This window comes from Trachurus trachurus (assembly GCF_905171665.1).
Source record: "Trachurus trachurus genome assembly, chromosome: 3".
Classification (NCBI taxonomy): Eukaryota; Metazoa; Chordata; class Actinopteri; order Carangiformes; family Carangidae; genus Trachurus; species Trachurus trachurus.
In genome coordinates this window covers 30,110,954-30,128,619 of record NC_139893.1, presented here as the reverse complement: position 1 = coordinate 30,128,619, position 17,666 = coordinate 30,110,954, and positions in this window count along the sequence as shown.

Below are 17,666 nucleotides of genomic sequence, written 5' to 3'. Positions count from 1 at the left end.
ATTGCAAAGTATGAGAGAAAATAACTGACTTGGTATAGGCTAATGTTGACTTTAAAAGCTCAACTGAAAATAGCCTAGTCCAAATTATGAAAAATGACAGTCAATAAAAATGATTTTTATGGTTTTTAGAAACAACAGACTTATATTCTTTTCTTTGAATGAAGTCTCTATTGGACCACAGTGAAATCAATGCGTCTCGGTTACAACAGTGATTTCATTGATTTATAAAAACTGGCAAACCATCATCGGTTCTTGAGGTTTAACCCTTATTAGTAGGCTAGTTTAAAGCAGAAATAAGCGATCCGGTCGTTTAGGCTAACTTCTTGTCAGCCGATGGAGTTAGCAGCCCCCGCCCTCGTCATGGATCTATTGGTCCTCGTCCCTACAGTACGTCACCACATTCACGCGCATATCCCTTGGCTGCACACACAGCCCTTCATGCCGTTCTCTCTCCTCATTGGATAAAGGTTGTAGGATACAAGGAAAGTTTTCTCCTCGGCTCAGAGCAGAGCAGAGTGACTGAGAGACCCGTGTTTCAGACCAAACACTCAATATAAGTGATTGCTGTCGGAAGATATAACTATTTAAGACTTATATTAACACAAACATTCCGCTTACTTCTGCTTTAAGGTGTTGGTTGATAAATATTTCTGCCATCAATTTAAGAAGGGGATTTGTTCACAACCTGGCAACTTGACAGCCATGGCTTAAACTGAACATTATTCCCATTTCCATATCTGAAGTCATTTTTTTTCTTTCAACATTTCAAGGCAGAATTTGGCTTCAACAAATACAGTAGGCTACTTTAATTCACCTCAGTCAGTTGGCTTTTTTAACAAAAGTAGCCTAGTTTTCTTAAACCACATTTACATGTTCACTGGTGGTTGTTCTGGCCTGCAAGTCTAACTCATGACACAAAATGTCCTCAACCAAAACGGGTTGAGAAAGACAGAGAGCAGCGGGAAGTTTTGGCCTCACAGCTTTCTATTTGCAGCCCAGCTGGCACCCAATTATTAGGGTGTAAGTGAAATAGACGTTCGGAGTAGCCTACTTCTGTGACAAGTGGCTCCTTTATTGGTTTACTGGTGCTTTTTCACAGTTGGAAACTTTCCACTTTTCCAACAATGTCAACTCAATAAATCTGTAAGAAGGAAAACAGAAACACAAACCTTGAGATAACTTTACACTTTCACAATTTATTATTTGATATCCAGGGTTAGTGATTAAACAGCAACCGGTGATGTCATCAGGTGGATAAACCAGGAGCAAGCTATTTTTTCATGTCATCCTAACAGAACAGAGAGCCTCCATCCAGCGATCATACCAAGTGTGACTAAGGCCTATTGAAATGCTATGGGTCAGTACTGGTTTACAGAAGTGTGTGTATCACATGGTGGTGCAGTGGTGGTGCTGATGAGGCCTTTTCATGCCACTGTCACATGTTTCATTATCCTGCTGCTGCACAGAAAATTAATGAGTCATGATTGAGAGTGACAGACTCCCTTAAAACAGACACATTGGGATAAGAGCCACTGTAACTTCCTGTTTTTTAGGCTGATTAACCAACAAAAACCACTTCCTGTAAAAGTATAGCACTTTAACTGTAGATTTCACTCAGCTGCATCTTAAAACCACCACTGATGAATAAACTCTCAGCAGCTGTGATATGGTGAAGCCAGCTGGGATTATTTTGGTGCCATGTAATTGCGAGGACTGAACAGCGAGTGGCTGCCTCGTCCCACACATTGGAGATCAGCACCTACATGTAGGCAGCACAGCTGGTGCACACTCACACTGCTCCTCTCTCTTGTAAAACACACACACACACACAAAAAAAACCTCAGGGGGAAACTAAGATCACAATTACAAACAGACTCTTAACAGCATGGTGTCTGTTGATGATTTCAGCTTCTACAGTTTAAAGTCTGGCAGCATGACAGGTTGAAGAAGCTGCCGAGAGTTTATGAATCCAAAAGAAAAATGAAAATGTCACATACAATATCTCACCTTAACCCGCAAGACAAACATTTATCCTGTGAAAAAAGAAAATAGTCTGACACTTCCAGCGGCTATGGTTCCTAACCTGACGTATGAAATCTGCCATGACTGACTTCTCAAGATAGGCTAATGGCTCTCTGGACCAGCTGCAGCACGACTGAGCTACAGATGATGAAATCTCTGTTGCATCAAATATCAGAAAGGCCGTAGATTCAAAGTGTGATCTCCAATTTCTTGAACATAAACAGAATATACTCTATATTCAAGTGACAAGGTTATAGACCAGAGTGAACAAATGTTGTCTGGCACATCTGTGATGATTAGACGGTCAGTCCATCAGTCAGCAGAAAATTAACCAGCAGCTCCTTTGATCATTAATCATTTCAGCCATTTTTCTTCAGTTTCAGCCTCTCAGGTGTCACAGTTTGCTGTTTGCCCTGAGATTAAATGAAAATTTGGAGTAGTGAAGACATCACAATCATAGAGTATTGAGAAATTGAGAAAATAATCAGTAGATTAATAAATAATGTATACAGTTAGTTGGAGCTGCGCTGTCTTGTATATCAGTCCTCTACTCTTCTCTCATTCAGCTCAGTTATATCTGCAATACTTGAGCATACAAATAAGGACCAAGCATTTTTATACCTCCATCTATTCATGAATTATTTAAACCTTTTCCTTCTCAAGACAGGAAACGTCTGCTTAGCGCTGCCCTCCGCTCTTATCAGTTCATCAGCAGATGAAAGTCAGCAACAAAACTTTCAGTTAGCCTGAGTTTCACTGCAAAGACTCCACAAGCCTTAAAGGTGCTGTTCAGCAATTTTGCTAATTTGCTTTCTTGTTGGGTTTGATGAGACGATTGATACTAATAAATTCTCTTTCTCTAAATTAAGTCTGGAGGTGGAGGCAGTTAGCTTAGCATGAAGACTGGGAGCAGAGGTAAACAGCCACTCGTTTGTTTGTGGACTTTCATGAGCCAGAGGGACAAATACGCAAATTGAAATGCTCAAATCCCTCCTCCTTTTATTACAAATTCCTATGTGATTGTCATCAGGTGGATGATTAAGAGAAAATGTCCCATTAAAGCTGCACCTGTATCATTTTATTCATGTTATAATGAAACAGAGACCCCACAAGTAGGACCCAGTATATTCTTGCGCTTACTGCCATGCTTTACTCTTAATACCCAGTGTGACTAGGCCTATTAAAAATGTAGAACGATATGAGTCAGCCGGCTTTACAGCGGTGTATGTGTCACATTTTAGTGCAGTTGTGGTGTTGGTGAGCCTGTTTAAGGACGGTCATGTTTTGTTATCCTGCCACTTCAGAAGAACCTAAAACTTACTGAGTCATGTTTAAGAGTGACAGATGCACCTTGAGAAACATCAAGATAAGAGGCATTTCAGTGATATGCAGGATCACTTCCTGTGTTTTTGGCTCAGCCACTGCCTGAAATCTGTTTTCTAAAAACATCCAGTGCGCCGTCTTTCCCATCAAATCTCAGCTGTCATTTAATTATAATTCCACTCTGCTGCATCTTGAGGTCAAATTTCTACTTTGCATGTATCACCCGGTGATGATGACTGACTTGTTGAAGTTGAGATGTTATTTTGCCGGATAGATGGCAGCTGTGACTGTAAAAGTTTAGTAGTATAACTGAAAAATTGCTGCTTTGCTCCACAGCAACAAACACTCTCACAGGTGCTTCATATTCAGTGGCTTTTACTGGTGGCAGTGCAGGTCAGTGCGTGCATGGTAGAAATTGAAATATCTGAAGAGGATGAAAGTGATCTTTTGATCTTTTTATTTTCTATGTATTTATTTATTGATTGATATTTGAAGCCTAGTACAGTGTGGAGTGACAGGAAATGCAGCGACATATAAGGAGAACAACATGCAACACAGGGTCCAGTTTCCTGGGAGTCAAACTGACGATGTACACATTTGATTTGTGAACCAATATAAACCTGTATCTTGTTATGTTCCAATCATGAAAAAACAACAACTCAAATCACATTGACATTTATAAAATCCAGCCCTGGAACATGACCTCACTCAACAGTAGGCTATGTCAAACTGTTTGATCTAAAGGTTTAGATCTGGATGGATTAAAGGTCCCATGTACAAATGTGCCTATATTCAGAAACTGAGCCTTAGCTGCCATGACCTCTATGACTTTGTGGTTTGAGGTTGTCAGACTAATGTCAAAGTAAAGTGGGCACTTAATGGAAAAGGACAAACTTCAAATGAACCTTGTCATCATTAGAAAGTCTTAACAAATATGAGTCATGTGAGGCTGAGCAGGAACAAACAGTCTGGACACGATGTCAGATTATCTTGTCAGATGGAAAATGTGACCTGATGGGAAATGTGCGGACAATCATGAGGGAGTTTAGCCAACAGGAATACAAACGCCACAGCAAAGAGGAACAGAGGTCACGAGCTACAGTAGCTGTGCATCAGGGGTGTGATTCACATCTGCAGCAATATGAGGTTGACAAATACTGATTTCAACAGTAAATTGTTTCTGCCTAATCACTGTTTTCTTGTCGATGTGGCCTCTGCTGGAGGCTGCGTGTCCTGATAAATGAAAATCAATGCAGAAATATTCTGGTAGTGTTTGAATCAGGCAGCAAACAGAGATTCAGTAATCTAACAACATAATTAACAACAGTTTGTTTTGCTAAACCAGTGCAGGCACCGTAGGAAAGAGAAGTCTTCTTACAGTTCTGTGGCAACAGTTTCCTGTTGTTGTGATGTTGCTAAACTGGACCCAAGTACAGAGGACACACAAGTACACTGCTCACATTGAGTCAGGCTGAAATAAACTCAAGAGTCAAAATGAAACAGAACAAAATCCACTTCAGGCAAGAACAAAAATAAACGAAAGGGCCACAGACAAAAGACTTAGAAATGATTAAACATTTTTTAAATGAGGGAGAGCTGAGTGGAACAGAGGGAGGGAGTCCTCAGGGGTCAGACACCAGCATCTACACAGATTATTAGGAACACTGCAGCCTCATGTGGCCTAATGGGTTTTCCCACTAAAGTGACATTGGCAGGTGACGTAAATGAGCAGGCTGGTTAGTAGGCTGATTCAAGTTGCAGACAATTTAGAAACCAGACTGTGATAGGGCAACAAGTGGAAAATGACATTGAAAAAATTAAGGAAACGCTGATGTGCCAAAAGCTGCAGTTACTCTCCTGACCACTAGAGGGCACTCTCCATAGACTCTAGGTCCAACTTTTCAGCATAAATAAACGTGTTTACAGCCTGGTACAAAAACAGTGTTGGTTTGTACAGTTAAGTTTATCTCCTTCATGACAACTGTTCTCAGGACTCACCTGTTTGCAGTTTACTGAGGCTCAAGGTTCTGCATGTAGTACAGATACTTTGTTACTGTAGGCCTACTTATGTAGAATTTTCACACATCTGTACTTTACTTTGTTATTTATATTTCTGACAACTTTTACTTTTACTCCACTACATCCTAAATGAAATGTGTAGTTTTACGCTGACAAATTTCCCATAACCATCTTCATTACTCGTTACAAAATCTAAGTTTATTTGGTGACGTTTGTTGCCATATCAACCGCCATTCCTTTATGAACGATATGCAGGAAAGGGCCGCCTGATGCAGGATTCAAACCGGGGCCGCCTGCAACGAGGGCTTTAGCCTCAACACATGGTGCGTCTGCTTATCCTCCTGCGCCGCTTGGCACCCCTAAGATACTTGTACTTTTACTCAAGTATCGCTTTCAAGTACTTATACAAGACTGCCAACAAGTAGCCTACCAGAGTCCCAGCTCTACACATGCCTCACCTCTTTGTTCATTTTTGGAGTTGGAGGTTAGAGGATGAAGTCATGTAGGTGACTGCCAAGATGTTGGTGGTAGAGCAGCTCACTCTGAGCTTCAAAAACTGCTCTGCAGGAACCCGTGGGTGATGTCACAGAGGCTACATCTAAATTCACAGTGTTTAAGCTTGAGTGGAGGCTGTTACAGCAGCACCGTGATGCTGCCCACGGCTCTGAACTGACAGTCACATGAGATCTTTGTAAACTGGGAAAAGATCCAATTTTCCTACATGCTGCACTGTTCTGAATGGAAGCAAACATGTCTGAATTGTTCTCAGCTGTCTTTGCTCTTCACTTCCCTTGAACATAACATAACCGCTGCAATAATCACATCAATCTGAAAAAGCTTTAGATGAAGAACTCCACTCATAAATGATTCATGATGAGCTGCATGCTCAAAGGCAAAACCTACTGTAGAGCTGGAGACTACTCCTGCATAGCTTTGCTGTCTTAATGCAAACAACATCAGCATTACACCTCCGTGAGGTTGTGGGTCTGTGGCTAGAAGCAGCTGCTTAGACATTGCATGTGGAGGGAGATGAGAGCAGCGTTTTGAGCCACTGATCAGGCTTCAAGCTCACATTCCTAAACAAAATTTTCTCCTCTGCTTATTGATCTTTTTATAGAAAACAGAAAAACATGGACAGTACACCTCTTGCCATTGAGGTGGCTATAAAAAGATCCACCTGCATCAGAAATAGCTTCAAACCAAGATGGTGGGTGCCGCTGTGCTGTCACTCAGGCCAATTGTCTTGCGGTAAAATTTTCTGTCATCTTGTCAAACCTGGTGAATCATAAATCAAGAGCTTTCACACTCATTCCTCTGATGCACGTTGAGTTTTTCTCCTTGGAGACTTAAAGACCCAAACACAGAAACATTTTAATCAGCCCAACGTTTTCCCCCAGCACGCTGATGATAATGACACCATAATTTGCAGTATGTGCGTGCTGCACATTGGTCCTATCTGACATTCTTCTGAAAATTATAAAAAGAAAAAGAAAAAAAAGAAAAAACCTCTACAAGTCCTTGTTAGCTGTTCTGTTAAAGTAAAATGGAGCCAGGGGATAATAACTTTACCAAGAGCAGCTTATTAAAATGTCATTATAAATTGTCAGATAGGTATCTCAGCTCTCACTTTACCCCTTTCTCTTGCTGACTAATAGCTACCAGTTTGTTCCAATGGACAAGGCAAGAATTACACTCAAAATAATCTGTTGACTGTAAATGAACGTCTAGGTTGCACCTAACTGCAAATCCCAGGACCTATAGTGCGGTGTACATTTTAGGACTGTAGAGCTTTTCTTGTTTTTGGAATGTGGCAAAGTGAAGAGGGCCCGGGCGGGGATTGAACCCACACCTCCCAGGTAAGAGTCATGAGTGCTTGCCAGTCACCCAAAGGGACATCCCTATGGCCAAGTATCCAGGGCACATAATCAATTGGAGGCATAGTGACAGGAACCTCAACTGTGACAGTAATTTACTGAACCCAACATCAATGTGAAAAATGGTTTTGTTTTCATATGGGCCAGAGCCACAGAATCTGGTTAAAGGTAGAGTCTGGAGGTTGCTCAAAAATAAACGCTATACAAATGAAATCCATTTTAATCATCACCTATGGACATCTAGTCCTGTGTGGTGGCGGTGTCAGCAGAGCCCCCACCCCCCGCCTGTATTTTGGTCTTTTGCTTTGTTTTGTTGTGCACAGGGTGGTGACACGTGTTTTTGTGCAGCGAAAGCGAAACTTCAACAAGTAGGATATCCGCCAGAGATGGGGACTCGAGTTTGCGACTCGAACTCGAGTCGCACTTAAGTCGCACCCACAGAGACTTCAGACTTGACTTGGACTCGTGCCCTAAAGACTTCAGACTCGACTCGGACTCGTGTTTTGAGACTCGTGAACAATCTTTATTTTTTTTGGCTCGTGCCTCCCTCCTGACAGGACGACCGACGACCTTTTTTTTTTTTTTTTTTTTTTTTTTGCCGTTAACACACCACTAGCGGAGCAGCGCCACATGGCCGGTAACGTTATTCAGATGGAGGTTAGATCTTCATACTGAACTCCTACAGAGTGCAGCCAAACACCAGTGTCTAAATAGAGAGGAGCAGCAGAGCTCCTCTGACAGCGCAGTCAGCTGCTGCGGGTGAGTGACAGGTGACTGTGAACCGGCTTTTTTTTTTTTTTAATAGCGGCACCGTCCGTAGCCTACATGTGAGGTACAACGTCCGTTTGTTGTCAGACCTTCCTTCACGGGGACGAGCTGCTGCATAACTGGCACATATCAGGCTACTGTAGGCTAAATCCTCCTGTTTATTTATGTTTTTGCTGCGAAATATGACTGAAGGCCAGTATGGAAGTCTGCACGCGTCGACACGCCCCCATGAGTTGACGGAGCTAATTAAAAAAATAATAACAACCAGTTCTTCTCTCAGAAACATGCGGTTCCAGAAAGGTTTTGCTGCACATAAAGATGTGAGCTATACCATCCAGATCTTATGACCAGGGGTGGAAAGTAACGAGTTACATTTACTCAAGTTACTGTAATTAAGTAGCTTTTTTGTGTACTTGTACTTTTTTGAGTAATTTTTAAAATCAGTACTTTTACTTTTACTTGAGTACATATTGTTGGAAGAAATTTACTTAGTTACATTTTAAATAGCTTAAGTTACAAAGTAAAAAATATATAACTCTGTGTGGGTTGTCAAAAGTAGCTACGCTGCTGCCGCCTCTCTCTCTCTCTCTCCCTTCACAGACGCACACAGCAGCAGCAGGTACACACCTCTCCCCCCCTCACCGCTACGTGAGTTTGTGCGTAACAGGGCTCGTCGCTATGTTGTCGTCTTAATATTAGCCATTAGCCACAGCTAGTGGTTAATGATTAAAGACAACGTTATCAGGCATGTCCATCTATTCGGCTACGTTTACGGTGACCCTGCCAGACACACCGGGGCTGAAGGCCGGACCGGCGGTCCGTTGAGTTAAATGTAGGAGCCCAGTCAGATCCATGGCCATGCTCAAAGGAACAGACAAGCAGCCCACTGCTTCAGAGCAGTTACAGTAAAGAGGCAAGAGAGAGAGAACCTACAGTAACCCCCCCCCCTCCCCCTTCCTTGAGAGCAGACAGGAAAGACAGTAAAAAAAAAAGCAGGTGTGTGTGAGTGAAAGAGGGAGAGAGAGATTTTTCTTTTCTTTTTTTATCCGTATTGAAAATGGTATTGAGTATCGAATATTTTCCTTAATATCGATATTGAGTTGAACATTTTAGTATCATGATCATGATCATGATCGTGACAACCTTAGTGCCAGTAACTGTAACTGTCCATCTGATTGGTTCTGGACAACTGTAGTGTCAGAAGGTCAGAATCAAGTTGGTGCCACAGGAGCTAAAAGATGATGGAGACCAGTGTATCGATGGAGAAGGGACAAATTTGGAACACAGAGACATGCACGGAGAATGTTAGGCTAATCTCTGGCCATTATAGCCCCCCCCCCCAAAAAAAAAAGAAAAGAAAAAGTAACTAAGTAACTTTTACTCTGAGTAAATTTTAAATGAACTACTTTTTACTTTTACTTGAGTAGATTTTTACACCAGTACTTTTACTTTTACTTGAGTAAAATTTCATCAAGGTAACTGTACTTTTACTTGAGTAGATTTTTTTGGTACTCTTTCCACCCCTGCTTATGACCTATATAATTAACAGTCTAAATAATTTTCCATGTTGTTCATCTGGGTTTTCTGAATTCAACAAAGCAAATAAAAGAGAAAAGGCCAGTGCAGAGGGGCAGAGCAGCCTTGATTCTTTCTTGACTCAGAATACAGTTTCCTTTAAAGGAAAGCTTTCATTGTGTGTTTTCTTCATATTGCATTGCAGTATCCTGTTTAAAGTGATCATATAGGCTATTAACAACTAATCAATACTGTATAGATAAAGGAGTGATAATAACCTACAATAAATGCTTTGAATCTCTTAGATATAGCTGTGCAGTATCCTTAGTGGACCGGATAGCAGCAGATGATAAAGGGTCATTACAACCAGAAGAGACAGGAGACTTTTATTTTTTAGAGACTTGAGACTTGACTTGGACTCGTGACCAAAGACTTGAGACTTGATGAAGTCTCACCCCTCAAAGACTTGAGACTTGACTCGGACTCGTGACCAAAGACTTGAGACTTGACTTGGACTTGCAAAAAAAGACTTGTGAACATCTCTGATATCCGCTACTGGAGGGCTCAGGCCTCCATGCTAGCGAGAGCTAGTGGTGGATGCCACCACTAGCACGACACTAACATCCGCTAGTGGTGGTGGCTAGCATCCACCGCTAGCACCCGCTTCCCAGCTCATCACAACGGCTCTCCTACTCATTGCAGCATAATTCTCGAGGCTCCCATTGCGGGTGGTGGCCGGGTATCAGCCCAATGCTCATTAGCTATTTTCTGTAAACTGTGTTTTGTACATGTTGATAGACTTCTACCTTTTATATAACCAGAAGAAGTGTGTGATAATAGGCCTATATCCCCTCATATGTGACAAAGCTAAGTAAGCCTACTTACTCTGATCACTTTTCCACCTCCTCAGCATTGATGGAAAAAGGTGGTGACGTCAAGTAAAGATGTGAGGGAGAGGAGAGGATATCTATGGTGCAGGGAAAATCTGACTACATTTCCACTCAACTTCTTTTTAAAATAAACTTAAACACAAAAAAAGATGATGAAAACAGAGTCATTAATTTTTTTGTTCTTTACACAATATATTTGTTACAACATCAAGTAGAAATGTTTGTATTTATGGATCTGGAGCTCCATCCATCAGACAAGGATTTTCATTAGTTCTGGGTCATGTCACAAACATTCAAAGAAGGTGCTGATGCATTTTTGCATTTACATACGTTAGTCTGCCATGGAGAAACAACCTCTCTGGTGCTTCACTTTAAATTGTGGACATTTTCTCTTTTCCATTTATAGAGTATGGTTCAGTGTTTCTTGTGCTGTAGGAGATAAAATTGAAAGCACTGAAGCTTCTTATCAATAAGAGAGTTTGACCAGCTCTTATCAAGCTGCTGCTCAGATACTTCTGGGTCATTTTCACTCCTAAGACGTCAGCCTCAGACTTCTGGAGGAGGAGACTCAGTCCTCTACATTAAAGGTCTGACGGTGTTCTTGGTCATTTTAAATTCATTGGCTTGTGAAGAGGAGAGATCTGCTATTATGTGAAAGTGCTCTTTTTTCTCACCATCATCTGTTTTCTCTCATTTTTGTGTCTCACTCTTCATCTCCCTCCTCTCCCTCAGCTCATCCCTCGGCTCTATAAATATATGAATTGTGATGCATTGTGCTCTTCGTCAATGCTCTCAGAGCGCCGCAACAAACAACCTTAACTAAAAATCGACAGAGAGCCTGGGGAGCTGTCTGGTAAACGTACAGCTAAACTGGTATGATTTTTAACCCTTTGTGTTGCCTGCTTGGAGAAAAGAAAATATGCAGTTTGTTCATTCAGATGTAAAGTTTTCTTTGGCACTGAATGGCTTCTTTGCTTGCATCAGATATTCTGAGCCCACCAAAGTGTAGGAGAGAGCTCCTTCAGAAATCAGCATCTTTGAAAGGACTTGCCTGTGTGCTTCTATATTCAGAGCCCATTCACTGTTATAATGAAACCAAACTGCAAGTGCCTGCTGGCTTTCACAGTTTTTTAATCAAGAAACCTGCATGTAAGGATTTTGAAAAAGCCCCTATTTCAACCAATGTTCCCAATGTTATTAGTTCAGAACAAGTTTTTTTTTTTTTAAGGGAAAAAACCAGATGTCAGTTTGAGGAGAAAAAAGGTTGAGAAACTCATGATTCATGCCTGATATACAGGACAAACATGGATTTATGAATCACAGTGCTTTGGAGATTTGATGATGTGTGATGTGTGATGGTGTGCAGTTAATTCTGCTGTGTCTGATTAGCAGCAGCTTCCAGTGTTTACACTGTGCAGCTCTGCAGATTCTGCAAACAGAGGACGAGCTGTAAATATACTGGTGTGTAGCTGAAGGCAGACTGAAGGGGGGCTCGACCTGCAGCCTTCAGGCCGACTAGCAGGACTTATTGGATAGATGACACAAATGGAGGTGGACCATTAAGAGAACCAAGTTGGGGCAAAGGGCCCTCAATCCTATCCTCCTGTCAATGTTCTGTCGCCTGTGGTGAACACATCTGGAAAAGACGCTGACAATTTTTCAAAGAATCCTGTGAGATGGGCGATGGGTCGATAACAATAAATCAGTTCTACAATGAATCATGATTTTTTTTGCCTTCTATATTCATCTGGAGTCAGTGTTTCATGTCTGGAATATTATTTAGTTTATTTACATTTTACTTCTGTTTCCAGTCCATACACAGTAAATCTGCTGGTGTGAGCATTATTAATGCTGCTGTAGAAAATAATCATTTTTCCTCATTCTGATTTTTTTCATCCATCCATCCATCCATCCATCCATCCATCCATCCATCCATCCATCCATCCATCCATCCATCCATCCATCCATCCATCCATCCATCCATCCATCCATCCATCCATCCATCCATCCATCCATCCATCCATCCATCCATCCATCCATCCATCCATCCATCCATCCAGTGGCCATTTCTCCATGCAGGATTGCAAGGGGTTGACACAGGGGTACAACCTGGGCAGGTATGCAGCCTATCACAGGGTTGACACCAACAACCTCACACACTCACATTCACAATTTAGTGAATGTCACCGATCAACCTACCCCAGCCCTGGGGATTGAACCCAGAACCTTCTTGCAGTGAGGTGACAGTGACAGTGCCACCCCTGACATTTTTTTATTATTATTTTCAATGATAATATAATTACAAATTGGAGTAGTCAGAGCTGGACTAACTGAACTTGATGAGTTAAGACGAATATAACACCTGATAATAAAACCCATTTTGTCTCACTGCATCTGTGCAACCTCTGCAAGAGCTGGTAAATCCCTGTGTTCATGCTCAGCATGTGAACATTTGACTTCTCACAGGAAGCCTGGATACTGGGGTCACCGTCATGGTGTTAATTTTGATGGACTGACATGCCCCACGCTTCTCTGGCCCTTGAATTTCAATGATGGATCTCCACTACCATTAAAAATTCACTGGGTGTCTGTGGGATTATGTTATGTGACAGACCGACAGGAGGACCCACTGTGGGCGAGCTGTAGTCCTCCTGCCCCCTCTGATTTCATCTCAGAGAACAAGATGAATCAACAAAGTCAGTATCTTTTCTCGTCCAGAATTCACAAGTCTCCGCCTGAGGTCGACGAGCCTTTGTTCTCTGATTTATCTCTGAGATAAAGATGCTTTTCTTCACACACATTAACTGAATGTGACAACTTGGAACCTTGGGCTCAGTGTGAATGTCACAAATGAAGTGGTGTTTTCCTCCGCCTGCAAAGATATGACAGCTGAGTGTGAAAAATTAGAGCTAATTGGTCTCCATGCCAACACCCCGAGTTCCAGGCCACCATTATTGACTTGGTAAAGTTGGCAGATACAGATGCACAGCATGTTACTGAATTACCTCGTGAGCTTGTTGTTTTGATTTCAGACTATTTCCATATGTTGAATATTACATAATACTATAAATATTAGAGTAAGACACACACACAAGACAGTGAATGAGTGTGAGAGCCATATAAATAAAACAAACCTGAGCTTTTTCAACTCGAAGTGGCAAGTCTCATCTACAGTACACAACAAGTGTTGAACATTGTGTGAAAACTCTTCAGATCTTATATACAAAGAGAAACAGAGATGGATGGATGGATGGATGGACGGACGGACGGACGGACGGACGGACAGATGGACGGATGGACGGACCAGTGGATACATGGCCTCATCGAACTGCTCAGGGATGATTGACTCAAATGTGACTGGCAGACAGAAAAAGAAAAAGTGACACACACACAGCTGCAGATAGATAGTAGGTATGCACTCCACAGTCCACATCGTGTTTCCATGGCGACCAAGTGAACAGGGATCCTTGTTCAGATCAAATACATTTTCCAGTCCGAACCATTCAGCTCCTCTGAAAATAACTGGTGTGTGTGTGTGTGTGTGTGAGTGTGGAAGTGTATGGGTGCTGTTGAAAGGGGGAGTGAAATAAACCAAATGCCAGACAGAAGCCAAACAAGGCGTCTGAGGGAGGAGAGCACACAGAGTGCCGATGCTGACCCTGCTGACGTAGAGAGCGAGAGAGAGCAGGGAGGGTCGCCACAGTGTCAACACTGATGGTGCTGGACGGACGTAGGTTCGAGTCCCCTCAAGACAGAAGGACCGTCTGTCCAAGCTCCACAGCTAAAATCAGTGTTATTGATCAACCCTGTTGTAGGCTACTAAGCTCAAAACACTAAAATGTTTAAATTCAACATCTATGGAGGCTACATGAAACACTTCATTAAATAAACATTGAGTAATACATGTACATTCATGGTTTGTATCGGCTTTCCGTATCAGTTCATGTTTCCCGTCGTCTCCCTCCCTGATTTCCTCATGTGTCTCACCTGTGTGTGATTGTCTCCACCTGTGTTGTCTCTTTGTCTTTGTTGCTTTTATCATTTCCCCTGTGTTTTATAAGTGTTTAAATGTAAAAACTTAAATTTAAAAATTCCTATACCAAACAGTTCTGCAACTTTCTCCAAAATGTAGCCCCAATACTTTAGAAACTTGTGTACATTTAAACTCATTACAAATTGTGAAGTCACTCTCTTTTTTTCAAAAACTGTAAAATGTATTAGACTTTTCTTGTCCCACATTTTTTGCTCATTTGTCACCAAATTTGCTACACTGCATCTTCAGACCATCCTCCACAAAGTTTTGATATTTGGAAAATTGAGCCTACAGTGCATGAAAACATACAGTATGACTGTAAAGAGTAGGCTACTGTAAACATATACCAGCCAATTCTTGATAAATACATTTTCAATCTTCCTCTCAAAAACTGAATTTTTGAAAACATTTTGAATTCTGCTGCCTGGCTGGTGGTGAGTCCATTTGTGAAGTCAGCCACACACCAGATCTCACTTTCAGCCAATAGGATTTATGCACAGCTCCACTACTTCCTGAACTTAAACCAGCTCCTTTATTTCCTGTCTAACTGTTGTGACTACTCAGACACACCTGGATTAATCAGTTTGTCCAATAATGTTAGACAGGGAATAAAGGAGCTGGTTTAAGTTCAGGAAGTAGTGGAGCTGTGCATAAAGCCTATTGGCTCAATGAGTTTGGAGCTGGTTCTTGGTTGTGAGTTAACCTTTTGTGACTTATTCCTGCATTTGCATCCTGAATACGTTACTTATCTGAATTAATCAATGTTTTCATTGAGGATGATTTTCAGTGATTTCCTGCCTCATTGTCTGGCTAAATTTGAATCTGTACATTGTGTTCAGAGCCTAGTGAACCACAGACATCCACGCCACACACACAACACCACTGAGGCGCAATTACGCCATAAATGTCTTTCCAAAAATAATATGAACACCCCTTTATTGTTATCATCTCCAAGATGAATGAAATTGTGGTTTAATATTTAATGTGTTGTTGTACACAAACCTGTAGAGGATCATCACCTGACTTTTTCATCTGTGTTGTTTCTCTCTCACTGCTCATATATCAACTGTGTTTTCAGCAGTTTTCAGGGAAACAGCTTTGATAAACCCACTAACAGTTTCCTGCACGCACACACACACACACACGCACTAAAATCAACACGTGAAAATAATGGAGCTGCAGAGCCAGATGTTTTTCCTTCTCCCACTAACAGGAGAGTGAATATAGTGCACTGAGTGTTGGTTCGTCAGTAATCACCACAAAGATTTAGGGACAATTAAATATGAGTGTATACATCTATGTGTGACTTCTATCACTAACCCTAGACAGCTGGGCAGCAAAAGTTAAAGTTCTCACATAAAATCAATGTCATCACATCAGGCTGTCACTGTCCCTTCAACCATTAAAGTCCATTACATAAGAGACGTTGTGTTTGCAGCACATTCCACTGTTCACAATCCGCTAATTGAATACATCATTAACTGTTGAAATCAAGCTTACAAACACAAGTTACATCTGTCTACTTTTGTAGTATGAGTTGATTGTCAAATAAACAATACAAACCTCAGTATTTCTTAGATTCTCAGTTATATAAAAAAAAACTGAAATTGTAACTGTGTTTATACAGTGCCACGTAAGCAAAGTTTATAACTATTATAATATAAATTAAATGCTTCATAGGTGATGGGCTTTCAAAATATAATACTGCTGCTTCAGTCCAACCCTCCGAGGGCGAGTGTTTGTTTACAGGCATAAAAATCAGTGAGAAAATGAGCAAAAGCCAAAGATGCGTGGCTGCAGTGATAAGACGAGCTGCCAGTCATTAATTCCCCACTCTACCTGACTGATAAGATATTTAACACCTTTATTGTTGACTTTGTGCTCATATATTGTACTGAACAACTGTTGATGTTTTTGTACCTGCTCCTCATAATCCTCTTATACCGTTTTCTCTCACGTTGCACTGAGCTGTAGTTTACTCATTAAGATGCCAATCTGTGTTCACAAACATTCGAGAGACCAGGTACAGTATAGCCAAGCTCACCCACTGTGTGTGTGTGTGTGGGGGGGGGGGCTCCAGATTATTATGTGCTGAAACCGATGGGCCTATCCCATACTTGAGTATGTGAAGTTAAATTAATGTGCCAGACACCACATAAACCAATGCTGTGGTGTAAAGAATGAAGCATTCACAGTCCGGGCTCATGGGGTTCGGATGGGTGTAAGTGTAAGTCCCAGAGCTAACAAGTGATGCAGAGCTAAGCAGCGTGTAAGCCTCTTTAGTTCACCTTAGTGCCCGGCTCTCAGCTGCGTAATGCTTCTTCTTAATGAGGTTGTGATTTCTCTGACGGCATCCATTACTACCCTGAAAAATTGCCTTAAATTGGAAATTCCATTAACTCCTGGCCAGCTGCCTTGATCTGAAATATGAGCCAGTGACACAGTAGCATTATGATGCCAGTCTCATATAAAACATATTAACATAAATTAAGGTTGCAGATATTTGGACAGTGCTTTATTGCCAGCGCCCTTTCACTCTGCTGCTTTCACTAAAGCTCCTGGAAAGTGCTGGATCACGTGTCTGTGATGATGAGAGATTTCATGCAATAGTCTTTTTTGTAGACATGTGTTGTCAACATCCACCCATTATGACACAGCCTTTCCCAGCATGCAAGAGCTCAGAAGTTACTGGATTTGTTCTATGATATGTAATACAGAGTCAAAAGTAAAACAAACATTACAGTGCTTTGATAGATGTTGTATTTTGAGAGGATGTGCACAAATCCACATCTTATGAAATTCGTTTTCAGGCTCAATAAAGTACTTGTTGTTGCAGCCTCTTAGAGTTGTTGCAGCAGAGCCTGGATGTTTCCCAAATGCCTTTCTATCTAGACTAAATTTAATTCTGAATTAATCTCAGCTAAAGCCAGTCAACTTGCAAAGTATTCCAGCAAGGTTTGTGGTGACTAAAGTGTGCACTTATTTCCTGAAATAATATATACAATGCAAGAATAAAACTGACTTAGGCTTCGCTCTCTGATCACCCACTGTCTGCGTTCCTGTGCACCAATTAATCAGACTAAAATAGTTCAATTTATTGTTCTTGACTACAATTTTGAGGTACTTGTTTCCATTTGAATCTAAAGTATTGCACCCTATATCTACTTTATTTGACAGTTACCGATTGCATTTCTAGTCAAGATTTTGTATTGAATCTGACAA